Source organism: Chiloscyllium punctatum, chromosome 20 (genome assembly GCF_047496795.1).
Source record: "Chiloscyllium punctatum isolate Juve2018m chromosome 20, sChiPun1.3, whole genome shotgun sequence".
NCBI lineage: Eukaryota > Metazoa > Chordata > Chondrichthyes > Orectolobiformes > Hemiscylliidae > Chiloscyllium > Chiloscyllium punctatum.
The window spans coordinates 50,705,644-50,718,156 of NC_092758.1; positions in this window are offsets into that span (position 1 = coordinate 50,705,644).

Genomic DNA, 12,513 nt, shown 5'->3' on the forward strand with positions numbered 1-12,513 from the left:
CTGCACCTTTTACCGTGCCAATAGCCAAGAGGTTCCACTCGGTCAAGAAGAGTGTGGGCAGCAAGAAGGGAGTGACGAAGACATTGCATAGGGACCTGATTTCACAGTCACAACCATCATGTGTCATTCATGTATATAGAGGATAGATTAAAGTCAAGATCTTCAAATGTTAAGGAGGGAGCAATTGATCCAGTGTGCCCTGAGGAAATTTCCCACTGGCCGGGGGCACATGGAGCCATCGAAAAGCAGCACCCATTCCCTACTTTGTGGCCTCCCACCTCAAAGCCAATCAATGCTGGGCTGGGAAAGGTCAGTCCCTTGATTGTAGTTAGAGAATGAAATGTAATTATTTTTCAGTGAAAGCTTAGCCTCAGTGACTTCACTTACACAATAACGTACAGCGAACTAGAAGGTATTGCAACTATTGTTTGCTCCAGCCTGAAATGAGCCAAAGGAAACATTTGTCACTGATGGTAATTTCACAATCACTGGCAAAGCAGTCCTGCTGCTGCACCCTTGTTGTACTTGTGGCTGCAGAAGATGGCAGATATCAGTGATAATGTCCTTATTCAAACACAGCCATCGATTATGTTTTCCCTTGCTAAGGCTAGGGTATAAGATTGCTCCCTAAGCACCCTCCAATTGAGAGCTTTTATCCTTCACCTCCTCCCTTTCCCAGTAGATTGCTTTGCTCTGAGTGAACTCTGTTCATTCTCTAGGGTGCGCTGTATTTCATGGGGAATATTTGTTTGTGCTGATTACACCGATTACACTGAGGAACTGGCTGGTGTGGAACCTTTCGAAGTTGGCAAAAGTCATTCAGTTCTTGTCTCTCTCACACACCCTGTGGACCTTAGAAACTTGAAATAACTTTAGGAAGCATGACAAATTCCACCTTTTCCAGAGGTGTACAATAATATGACTGAATAAGTTGATTATTAAAAAAAGCTACTCGCACCTTCAAATGGTCTTGTGGCACAGTGATCATGTCCCTATCTCTGAGCAAGAGAGCCTGAGTTCACCCACTCCTGGGGTGTGTCATTACACATCTGAACAGGTTGATTTCAAAAAAATTTTTTTTAAACTTGTGGCATAATAGCAACAACCAGCTACTAATCAGCAGTTAAATTATGATACCTTTACATAGCAGTGCGTGGATAATTCTCCCTACTGTTGAATGTCTGTTCAGTTGTGAAAAGTTAAGGGCAGGCAGCAGCTGAAGTATTGGCTCCAAAGTGTCACCACTGGGGTAAAATCAGTGTTTTATGCTGGTTCGCACCACGTTCTGTCCAGTCTGTATATTTTCAGCAGATGTTCATTGTGCTCGTGTGAGTGCCCTCATCAGAATGACACTGGCATGATTCACCGTTTACTTATTTTACCCCAGAATGGTGGGGGGGGGGGGGGGTGGGGGGGGGAGGAATGATGTGATCAATTTGTCACTCATGGAATCATAGAGATATACAGCATGGAAACAGACCCTTCGGTCCAATCCGTCCATGCCGACCAGATTGTAAAATTAAATTCTTCTCTAATTTGTTGCCTTTACTTGCCTTCCCAGCTGGACCAGCAGCAGTTTTGTGCCCTATGACAACAGGCTTGGTTATTCACTGTATACCTTTTTTTTTTATTATACTATTTCACATCCAAACCCTTTCTATGGTTTTCTTCTTTTATCTTCTGTTGATATCTCAACAACTTGGTTTTATTTTGTTTATTTTTCTGTTTCATGATCATGTTTTCCTTCCATTGTCCATTTTCTTAAATAGATCTTTCCTCAAATGATTAATTCAAAGTAAGAATTTGGATCACAGTTTCCACTCGTAATCGTTCTTGAACTTGGCAGTGGTTGGAGATTCAAGAGCATGCCCATCACATCAACTGAGAACACTCACTGCTCCTGATTTTTCACATTCTTCCCAAAGTGTAATTCCTATCACCAGTTTCACTTTCCCAAAACCTCTTCTCACAAGTGCAGCTGCCAGTTTTTCCCATTTCTTGTCTTCCTCATTCAGGCCTCTTTTATTCCCCAAAGTGCCTTTCCTGGACCCTCCACAGCCTTCACTTAAAATCCCATTCGCAAGTCGTTATTCTCAGCTCCCTCCCTTTCTTGTTGCTTGCGCTGCTCCCCTTGCGCTGCTTTCAGCTTCTCACTCCCCCCTACCCCACCTCTGCCTATTGCAAGATTTCCCCTTACTTTTCTTCACACTTTCCTTCCCTCTACCATCGTTCCCAAGATTCTCTGACTTGGTACATTAGCGATAATATTGCTGCAATTGATATTGCTGCAAAGTGTGCAATGGGTTACTTTCAGATAAGAATTTCTATTCAGTGTGAACAGTAGCATTAGACCACAAGATCTGGGAGCACAATTAGGCTATTCAATCCATCGGGTCTACTCCGTCATTTGATCATGACTGATATATTTCTCAACTCCATTCTCCTGCCTTCTCCCCATAATCTTTGTTTGTCTTACCAATCAAAAACCTATCTACATCTGTCTTAAGTACAGTCAATGACTTGGCCTCCATAGCCATTAGTTCTACAGTTTAACCACCCTCTCGATGAAGAAATTCCTCATCTCAATTCAAAAGGCTCATGTCTTTATTCTGAGGCTGTGCCCTTGGGTCCTTGTCTCTCCTAATATTGCAAGCATCTTCACCAGTCCACTCTATCCTGTCCTCTCAGTATTCCATAAGTTTCAAAAAGATACCCTCATCCTTGTAAACTGCATTGAGTGTAGACTCAGAGGCCTCAACTGCTCCTTATATAACAAATCCTTCATCCCCGGGATCATTCTTGTAACCCTCCTCTGGACCCCTCCAATGCTAGCACATACTCCATTAGACATGGGGCCCAAATGTGCTCGCAATATTCCAAATATAGTTTGACTAGAGCCTTATATAGACTGAGCAGTACATCTCTGCTCTTGTATCTTTAGCTCTCTTTAAATGAATGTTAACATTGCATTTGCTTTCCTCACTGCCAACTGAACTCGCATGTCAACCTTAAGAGAATCCTGAACTACGACTCCCGATTCCCTTTGTACTTCAGATTTATTCTTGACAAAGTGCATAACCTCACACCTTCCTGCATTTTATTCCATTTGCCACTTCTTTTCTTACACTTCTATCCTGTCCAAGTCCTTCTGCAGCCTCTCCAACTTCCTTAATGCCACCTGTCTTTCTACAATCTTTGTGTCATCTGCAAACATAGCAACAATGTCCTAAGTTCCTTCTTCCAGATCGTTAATGTATAACGTTAGTAGTTGTGGTCCTGACACGGATCCCTGCGAAACTCCAATAGTCACCGGCTGCCACCCTGAAAGGACCCCTTTCTCCCTACTATCTGCCCCCTGCCAGGCAGCTAGTACTCTATCCATGCAGGTACTTTGTCCCTAACACCATAGGCTCTCATCTTTTTTGGAAGAATCCTGTCTGGCACCTTGCCAAAGACCCTCTGCAAATCCAAAGAGAACACATTCACTAGCTCTTCTTTGTCTAACTTGCTCATTACTTTCTCACAGAATTCTAACAGATTATTCAGCCATGACTTCCCTTTGATGAAGCTGTGCTGACTTAGTTTTGAAGAGCATGGTAAAATGAGGCTAACTCCTCTGCAATCTCATTCTTAATAATTGATTCTAAAGTATGACCAATGACTGAGGTCAAGCCCACCAGCCTATAGTTTCATGACCTTCGCCTCCCACCTTTCTTAAACAGAGAAATATATTAGCCATTTTCCAGTCCTCTGGGACACTTCCTAACTCCAGTAATTCCTAAAAGATTGCCACCAATGCCTCCACAATCTTCTCAGCTGTCCCGTTCAGAAGTCTGGGGTATCATCCATCTAATCCAAGTGATTTATCCATCTTCAGATCTTTCAGTTTCCCCAGCACCTTGTCTTTAGTGATGACCACTACACTCACCTCTGACACTTGACTCTTAAAGTTCTGCTGTACTGTTGGTGTCTTCCACTGTAAAGACTGTTATAAAGTATTTATTCAGTCCCTCTGCCATTTCTTTGTTCCCTATTGCTACTCTCCAGCCCCGTTTTCACTTGGTCTAATGTCCACACATGCCTCTTGCATGTCTTTTAATATATAAAGAAACTCTTCCACTCTTCTTTTGTATTACTTGCCAGCTTACTCTCATATTTCATCTTCTCCTCGTATTGCTTTTTTTGGTGATCCCCCTGCTGGATTTTATAAGCTTGTTAATTCCTTGGCTTCCCACCAATCTTCACCACATTGTATACACTTTCTTCTGTTTTTATGCTGTTCCTGACTTCCCTTGTCACGGTTTTCTTGTCCTCCCCTTAGTATGTTTCTTTTTCCTTGGGATGAATTTCTGCTGCGCCTCCTGAATTACCCCCAGAAGCTCCTGCTTTTGCTGCTCCACTAACCTGCTTGCTTGACTCCCTTTCAAATCAACTCTGGCCAGCTTCTCCTTAAAATCGTTGTAGATACCTTTACTCCACTGTAATACCATTATGTCTGATTCGATCTTCTCCCTCTCAAACTTCAGGATGAATTCTATCATTTTCTGGTCACTGCCCCCTAGATTTCCTTCAACTTAAGCTCCTTAATCAAGTCTGCCTCATTACAAACTATCAAATCCAGATTTGCCAGTTGCCTAATGGACTCTACCATAAGCTGCTTCGAAAAAAAATCATTGATATTCCACAAATTCCATTTCTTGAGATCTGCTACTTACCTGATTTTCCCAGGCCACCTGTATATTGAAGTCCCCCATGATTACTGTATTAATGCCTTTCTTGTACACCTTTTCTATCTCCTGATTTACTTTCTTCCCCATATCCTGGCTATTAGGAGGCCTGTACACAACCCTCATCAGAGAATGTTTTCGTTTATGGTTCCTTAACTCTACCCACACAGTTTCTAGATCTTCCAATCCTATATCACTTCTTGTTGTCAATTTAATTTAATTTCTCACTAATAACAATCATGTAACCTCTGCCCATCCTTTTGGCAGGACATGTATCGGTGGTTACTTCATCCTTAGCCCTGATCCTCTTCAGCCATTTCTCTGTGATACCTTCAAGGTCATACCTGCCATTTTCAATCTGTTCACTATGTTTCATGTACTGCATGCATTTCGTTACAACATCCTCAGTCCTGTGTTGATTGCCCTCCTTGTCATTGTTGTCCCCTCATTTCCTGTGCCTGAAGTTACGTTTCTGACCATTTCCATATTTTCTGCCCTATTACTTGTTCTGGAAACTTTAATAACCTCTGCTAAGCCCTCCCCTTGCTTTAACTGTTTCCATAATTTTCCAGGCAACTGTACCCACTCCCCAACTATTTAGTTTGAAGCGCTATCCCAGCCCTCGCAATGCAATTTGCCAGGACTTATACCTGAAACATCAACCTTTCTACCTCCTGATGCTGCCTGGCTTGCTGTGTTCTTCCAGCCTCCTGCCTATCTACATAGGACTCTGGTCCCAGCATGATTCAGGAGGAGTCCATTCCATCGGAACCACTCCCTCCTTCCCTAGTACAGTGCCAATGTTCCATGAATTCAAACATGTTTCTCCCACACCAATCTTTGAGCCATGCATTTACCTCTTTAATCTTGTTGATGCTCTGCCAATTTGCTGTGACTCAGGCTCTGCTTTCCTAATTTAGCCCTTAACTGCTCATACTCTCTCAGCAAAACTTCTTTCATCTTTTATACCTATATCATTGATACCTATATGGATTATGACAACTGGATCTTTCCCCTCCCACTCTAAGTTCCTCTACAGTACAGATGAGATATCCTGAACTTTGGCACAAGACAGGCAACACAACCTTTTGGGACACTCAATCCTGGCCATAGAAAAGAGAGAGTCAATCCATTCCTTTGACTCGACTGTCTCCAATTATAACTACATTTCTCTTCTCTTTTCTCCCCCTCTTGAATGGCTCCCTGCACCATGGAGTAATGATCAATTTGCTCATCATCCCTTTAGCACCCCCCCCCCCCCCCCCCCCTTGTCCACACAGGAAACAAGAGTCTCAAACCTGTTAGACATGATCTGAGTAAGGCTCCTTCAGCACTACCTCATGAATTCCTGTACCTGCCTTGTTGGTAATCACACCCTCCAGTCCCTGACCACTGATCAAATTTGAGGTAGTCATTCTAAGGATGTGACTGCCTCCTGAAACAGCTTTCAGCTCATTCTGCCCTCCTTGAAACAAGAGTAACAGAATGTAAAGACTCAGGAGACTAATTGTGCTGCAGACCTAGAACACAATGACATTTATCCAAGATAATACATTGTCTTCAAAATTCACTAAGACCTGAAAACTAAGGTGGGGGAGTTGTGATGGATGATTAATTAGTTGCTTTTATAACTCATAGCAGGCAAAATTTGCCATGCCTGCTCTTGGGATGCAAGCATCACTGGTAAGGCCAGCATTTATTGGCCATCACTAACTGACGTTGAACTGAATGGCATGTTGCCATTTCAAAGTACAGTTAAGAGTAGATTTATTTTACTGAAGGACATTAGCAAATCAGTTTTTCTGACACTCCCCAAGACATTGTGGTTCTGGATTACAAGTTTAGTGACACTACCAGTATGCTAGTGCCTCACTGTGATTGTCTGATCTTCTCAAAAGGATAGCCGCTCTCAGCCATTCCTCTACACTTCTTCAATTAATTTAATCCACAAGCATGAATGAGCAACAGACAGCCAAAAATAAGCGGGTAGAGCAATTGTCTAGGAAAAACACCTCTGAGGATGTAACTGTGACACCTTTAAGGACCAAGAAGCAAAGCATTCACTGGCACCCTACACCAGCATGTCAGTAGATACTCTATGCAGATTAGACTTCATAGAATTCATACAGTGAGGAAACAGGCCACTTGGCCGAACAAGTCCACACAGACACCCTCAACTCATTCCCCTACCCTATCATCCTGCATTTCTCCGAGCTAATCTACCTAACCTACAAGTCCCTGGACACTATGGGCCATATAACATGGCCAATCTACCTAGCCTGCACATCTTTGGACTGTAGCAGGAAACCAGAGCACCCAAAGAAAACCCACACAAAGACGGGGAGAATGCGCAAGCTCCACACAGATAGTTGCCCGAGGCTGGAATCAAACCCAGGTCCCTGCCACTGTGAGGCAACAGTGCTAACCACCAAGCCACCATTCTGCCCCTTGAGAACACAATCTGGTGATCACATCAACCAGAAAGAAAAAGCAGTAAAATGTGTGAATAAACGCATACTAATCATTTAGAGACTTTTAGAGACTGCAAAATGGAACTTTAGCTTGACCAGTATTTCCAATTACTTATGGTTGCTTCCTTTGAGCACTGACAGTGTGACAATCACCATATGGCCATCATTTAATTCCAAACTTTATTCAATTCAAATTCCACCATCTGCCATGATGGGGTTGTCCACAGAGCATTAGTCTGCGACTCTGGATTATTAAACCAGTGTCATTCCCTCTGCATCACCACCTTCCCCTAAAATACAATTTTGCAGGCTACTTCCTTTCATATTTCTCCATCAAAATGGACAATAGGATTGAAAATATTCCATTGCATGATGGAACCAAGAAAATTCAGTTCAAATCAGTTGTGTTAGTTGTGAGTTTTTCTTTCCTTCTAACCCCAAGGTGAAGAACTTCAGCTGTTTTGAATACTCCATATTAAATGCTGCTAAACTCAACGAACATATTAGTAGTTTGAAACTTGAACTCCCTTTTCAGAATAAAAATGCATTGCTAGCCTACGAGACCAATTGTAATATTTAATTATTGAACAACTGGAGGGACTTCATGCTGCCCATACTTAATGCATAATGATGGAAACCTTCCAGATTCTAACCTTTGTCTGTGGTAGAGTAACAATTCACCTTGCAGTCTGTTGATTAGAGTCAAAAACTAACATGGACACCAAGCCAGGATGGAATAGACTCAACTGCAGTGCATTCATGATAGTTTAGCTTTATAGGCAAAGAATGCAGAATATGTCGAAGATTAGTTTATTCAAATGCAACTCCAGTGTGACTACAGGCAGGATCTTCAGGCAAAGAGAGGATATGGAGTAAGTTATTTACCATTAGCCAACTCCATTATCCAAAATAAGATCTAAAATATCTCAATTTTCATTTTATCCTATGCATTCAACTAGAAAGTTACTTTAAAATCTATGAGAATCACGTGGTTGATTCTCTGGGCAATGAGGGATAGCAATGAATGCTGACCCAGCCATGATGGTCACATCCTGTGAATGAATTTTAAAAAAATAAGAATTTTAGATTAAAAATTCTTTAAGCATTTTGGTCAAAGCTTTGAAGAGAAAGAGTTATTATCAAAATTCCCACTCGTGTAGCTACCACGAACCCAGTGATAACTATTTTGAAATTCTCTGAAGCAAGCTAAATTCACAACTGAATGTCACAATGCACTTAATGATGCTACACTAGTGGCATTCGGTACAGCAATTGGCTCTGTGACCTTATTCAGGAAAGGTTAGCTTCAAATGTCACCACCTGATTGAGAGAACTTTTCCATGTTTTCAAGTAGACCTGAAGTAGTAGGGCTTCTTAGAATACTATTTTGACAATCAGTTCTCGGAATGATTTCTCATTGCAAGAGGCAAGATTATAGAAGAAAAAATGTGAATCAAATATTGTTTATTTTCTCAGAAGATATATTGCCCAGTCTAAAGTATTGATTTCAAGGCAGAAACAATATGAAAGCAAAACAAGCAGCACTTTTTCATATTGATTTTTGTTCTATATCATTTTTTTGTCCGAGGCAACACAGGCACACTGTAAATGGGGGGGTGGGCTGGGAAGTTTTTTTTCCGTAATTTACTCTGAATGGTGGTGATGAATCTTTTACCTTCAAACTTGAAACAAATCAGTCTAAATGTGAACAGCTATTTGTATTGGCAGCTTTAGGCAACTTAAAGATAAAGCCTTGAAAGCAAATAGATTTTCAGTGGAAATAAAAGATTTTGTCAGTGATAGAAAGCAGCAAAGATTTTCTCTGTGCATGGTACTTTAGCTGTGCTTTCTCAAAGGACAGCAAGACATTGAGAGATTTATAACAGTACTGGGTGCAATAAGGAGCAGGTGTAAAATATAATCAATGATGTAGGGAAATGTTAATAGCAAGATTTCCTATCTCAAACTACCTTTGTTCATTTACTTTTTAATTAAAGTGCTTTCTCACAAGAGGAAAAAACATGGTGAGGTTATCAGTGAAAATAGCATAAAAGGAAAGTCACGAATTATTTAATTTAAGCTTACAATATGTTCCTTATGTAACAGAGTTCCATTGAATGACATTCACAAAGATGCCCTGTCCGTACAGCTGTGGAATGCTAAAGGTGCTGTTCTGTCTGAAGAACATACTCATCATCGCGATGTTACACCTCTCACGGATCCCCGTTATCCATCCCAAAGCCTCAGTAAAGCCTCCTGTTTCAATAGATATTCCAAGGATCGGACAGTATCCTTTGCCTGGACAGTACTGGTACAGACATAATTTGTGTGAAAATCTGATGTCAAAAGGCCATCCTATGCCCCTCGGTGGCTCCAGTGGAAAGAGGTGTTGCATTGCAGAAACTCTGGACAGCGTGATTTGAGGTTCTGACCTCTCCTTTGGACAGAGTACGTCATCAATGCCCTTCTTACATACACACAGTGGTTTATGGTAAAAGAGCAACAGAGGCTCTCTTGCATCTTCACTACATCATGAGGGATTATTATGATTGCAAGCTTCACAGTACAGGTTGGCTGCTGCTCATCAGCTGGAGGTGGGTGCTCATTGCTGGGTTTGGATCCATTGGATTGGTTTCAATAAGTCCATGTGGGCAATATCAGAAAACATCTCCTCAGTGATGTGATGATTAGGTTGTCCTGGCATACATAAATAATACTTAAAGAGTATGCCTAAAACATTGGAACATGGAAGCAACTGATAAGGGAGGCTAGTGGGATGCTTCTATATTGGTATTGCTCACTCTTGCCCTGATTCAGACCACTGGGACTCAAAGCTTTCAGAACCACCTACAGTAAGAGATTGTACGTTCAGCAACAATACTGTGAAACAGCTCAGGATGAAAGACCAGTAGATGATGAGCCAAGGTCCCGCCTTCAGAAGAACAGATGTGATTGAACACCTAAAATCTAACATAGATAGAAAGTGGGTATTATAGAACACCATTTCACATAAAGCAAATTATTAGGAACAGATGCAGAGAACATTTGGTCGAGCACATATTTTATTATAACAACATAGCTCAACATTGATGTTTTTCCCTTCCTGGTGGATGTTCTTTGACTACAAAGCTGAAAAAAAATGTTTTTATTAAAGCCTTCGATGACATTAAGATGGATTGAGGCTCATCCATTTTTAACAAATGGCTCTGAAACTTCCACTCATATTTCTGACAAGTTCCACCAGAATGAGCTGAGATAGTCCACAACATTCAAAAATAATCAATAACATTCTAAATAGAACAATCCACAAGATTCTGATTTTAAAAAAACTTCAATTTGCAGTGTTTATCAATGTTAATGGATACTTCCAAACATTTTAGAATCCATGATCCAGACCTGCATCTGTAATAAAATTTAATCAGTTCCTTCTTGGACTGTGTAACAAGAATCCATTGCGTGTGCACTGAATTCTGTTAGTTTTTTAGACATATTGTTTCCAAACTAACAAACAGCGTGAAACATTAAATCGCCCACCCTCAGTGATGGAGGTAAAAAGGTTATAAAGCAAATAAAGTTGGTACAAGTTACAAGATTCAAACATAATCTATCAATGAATTTAATTCAAAACTCTGTCATGGTTTGCAGCATTGCAAACACAGTGATGTGTGTATTTTAAATTTGCTTTCAGTTTTAGCTGGTGACAGAGTAATCAAGAGGGATTCCTATAACGTGGCCAACTGGAACAAGACAGGGTTGGACTGATTAGTGGCAGGTGTGTGTGATGAGATAGAAAGTGGAAGACATTATTGTGCAAATGAAATTAGTGACAATACAGTACCTATCCATGTGCTTTATCACAGAATTCATTACAGTGTGAAGGCAAAAGAAAGTTCTGTTACTGAGGTCATGTTCATAATGAAATTTTTAACTGGAGTATCAGTAAAACTAAGAGATTGGGGGAGAAAAACCTCAGAGCTAAAGGGAAACTGGAACGATGCATACTGGCAGAGTGAGTAGGCAGCTGGGTTAGCAATACATCAGTAGCAAAGCTTAAAAAAAGGCTACTGAGACAGAAGCTTGTTTGTATCAAAGTTAGAAGATAAATTGTACGCAACAGTGATTTGCATAAATTTAAGATGCATTCACACCATTTCTTTTGTATTGTAATCAGGACATGACAACATCTTTCATACATCCCAGACTTTTTTATATGCATGTTGCTTTCAAGTGGGATTGAATGTTGTTAATATGCAATCTGTCATCCTTCTCTTCTCTGGAGCCACTACTGCATTTGACAGATGGTAGTGTGTACTCATGCATCAATATATGTTGATATCCAGAGTAGAAGCTTGCTACCTGTCACAGACAAAGCAACGATTAATGAGAAGTAGCTGTTATGATTATGCTTCATTAATTTCCATAATTTACATGTTTTTATTTTTATATCCTTCCATTGTAATGGAGTCAGTAAACTAATGCATTATCATGCTGTTAAAAATAAAGCGAGGACAAATGTATTGCCAAAATATTTAGCAACACCTGCGTTTGTCTGAAGGAGAAAGAAAGAACACTGACAAAGCTGTAACAGCAGTCTTGATTTAACCCATTAAAATAGATCTGGAGGCTTACCTTCTGGTTTTTCATAATTTCACTATTGAATTCCAGGCGGTAAGAGCGTCTGACCCAGCTGGTCAGGTCCTCTGCAAATCCATTTCTAATCATGTAACTGGAGATTTTCACCCAAGGCCTGAATGCATCAACAGTGACAACTTCCCTGTTAGGCTAAACCTGTATGTGGAGCGGGATCAAGGACAAAAGGCACAGTAAGTTCAGCTTTTTTTTGTTTTTATTTTGTGGGTGGGGAACTGCATTGTGCTCCATCAGGTCACATAAGGACATTTTGGTCCTCTCTTGTCCTGGATTTCTCTAATGCCCATTTGCAGATTCCAGTCCTTCATCACTTATTTGACTACCTGCTGCTACCCACATTTTAGCTAAAGCCCACCTCCACCGCCTCATCCCCATCCCACCCATTCCTACTGGGTCTTAGTGAAAATCTGAGCCTTCATTTTCATTTGCAAGTATCACAAACTCTCGGATTCAATTTGTGAGTGTTTTCTCAACAAGGTCCCACTAGTACCTGACTTAAAATCAAACCTTAAATGTTGCTGGGAACTTATGCTCAGGAAGGGTCACTGGACTCGAAATGTTAACTCTTATTTTTTTTTCCAGTTGTCACTAGACCTGCTGAGATTTTCTAGCAATTTCTGTTTTCGTTACTCCATCATCATCACTGGTTCAAAAATCTGGAAGTT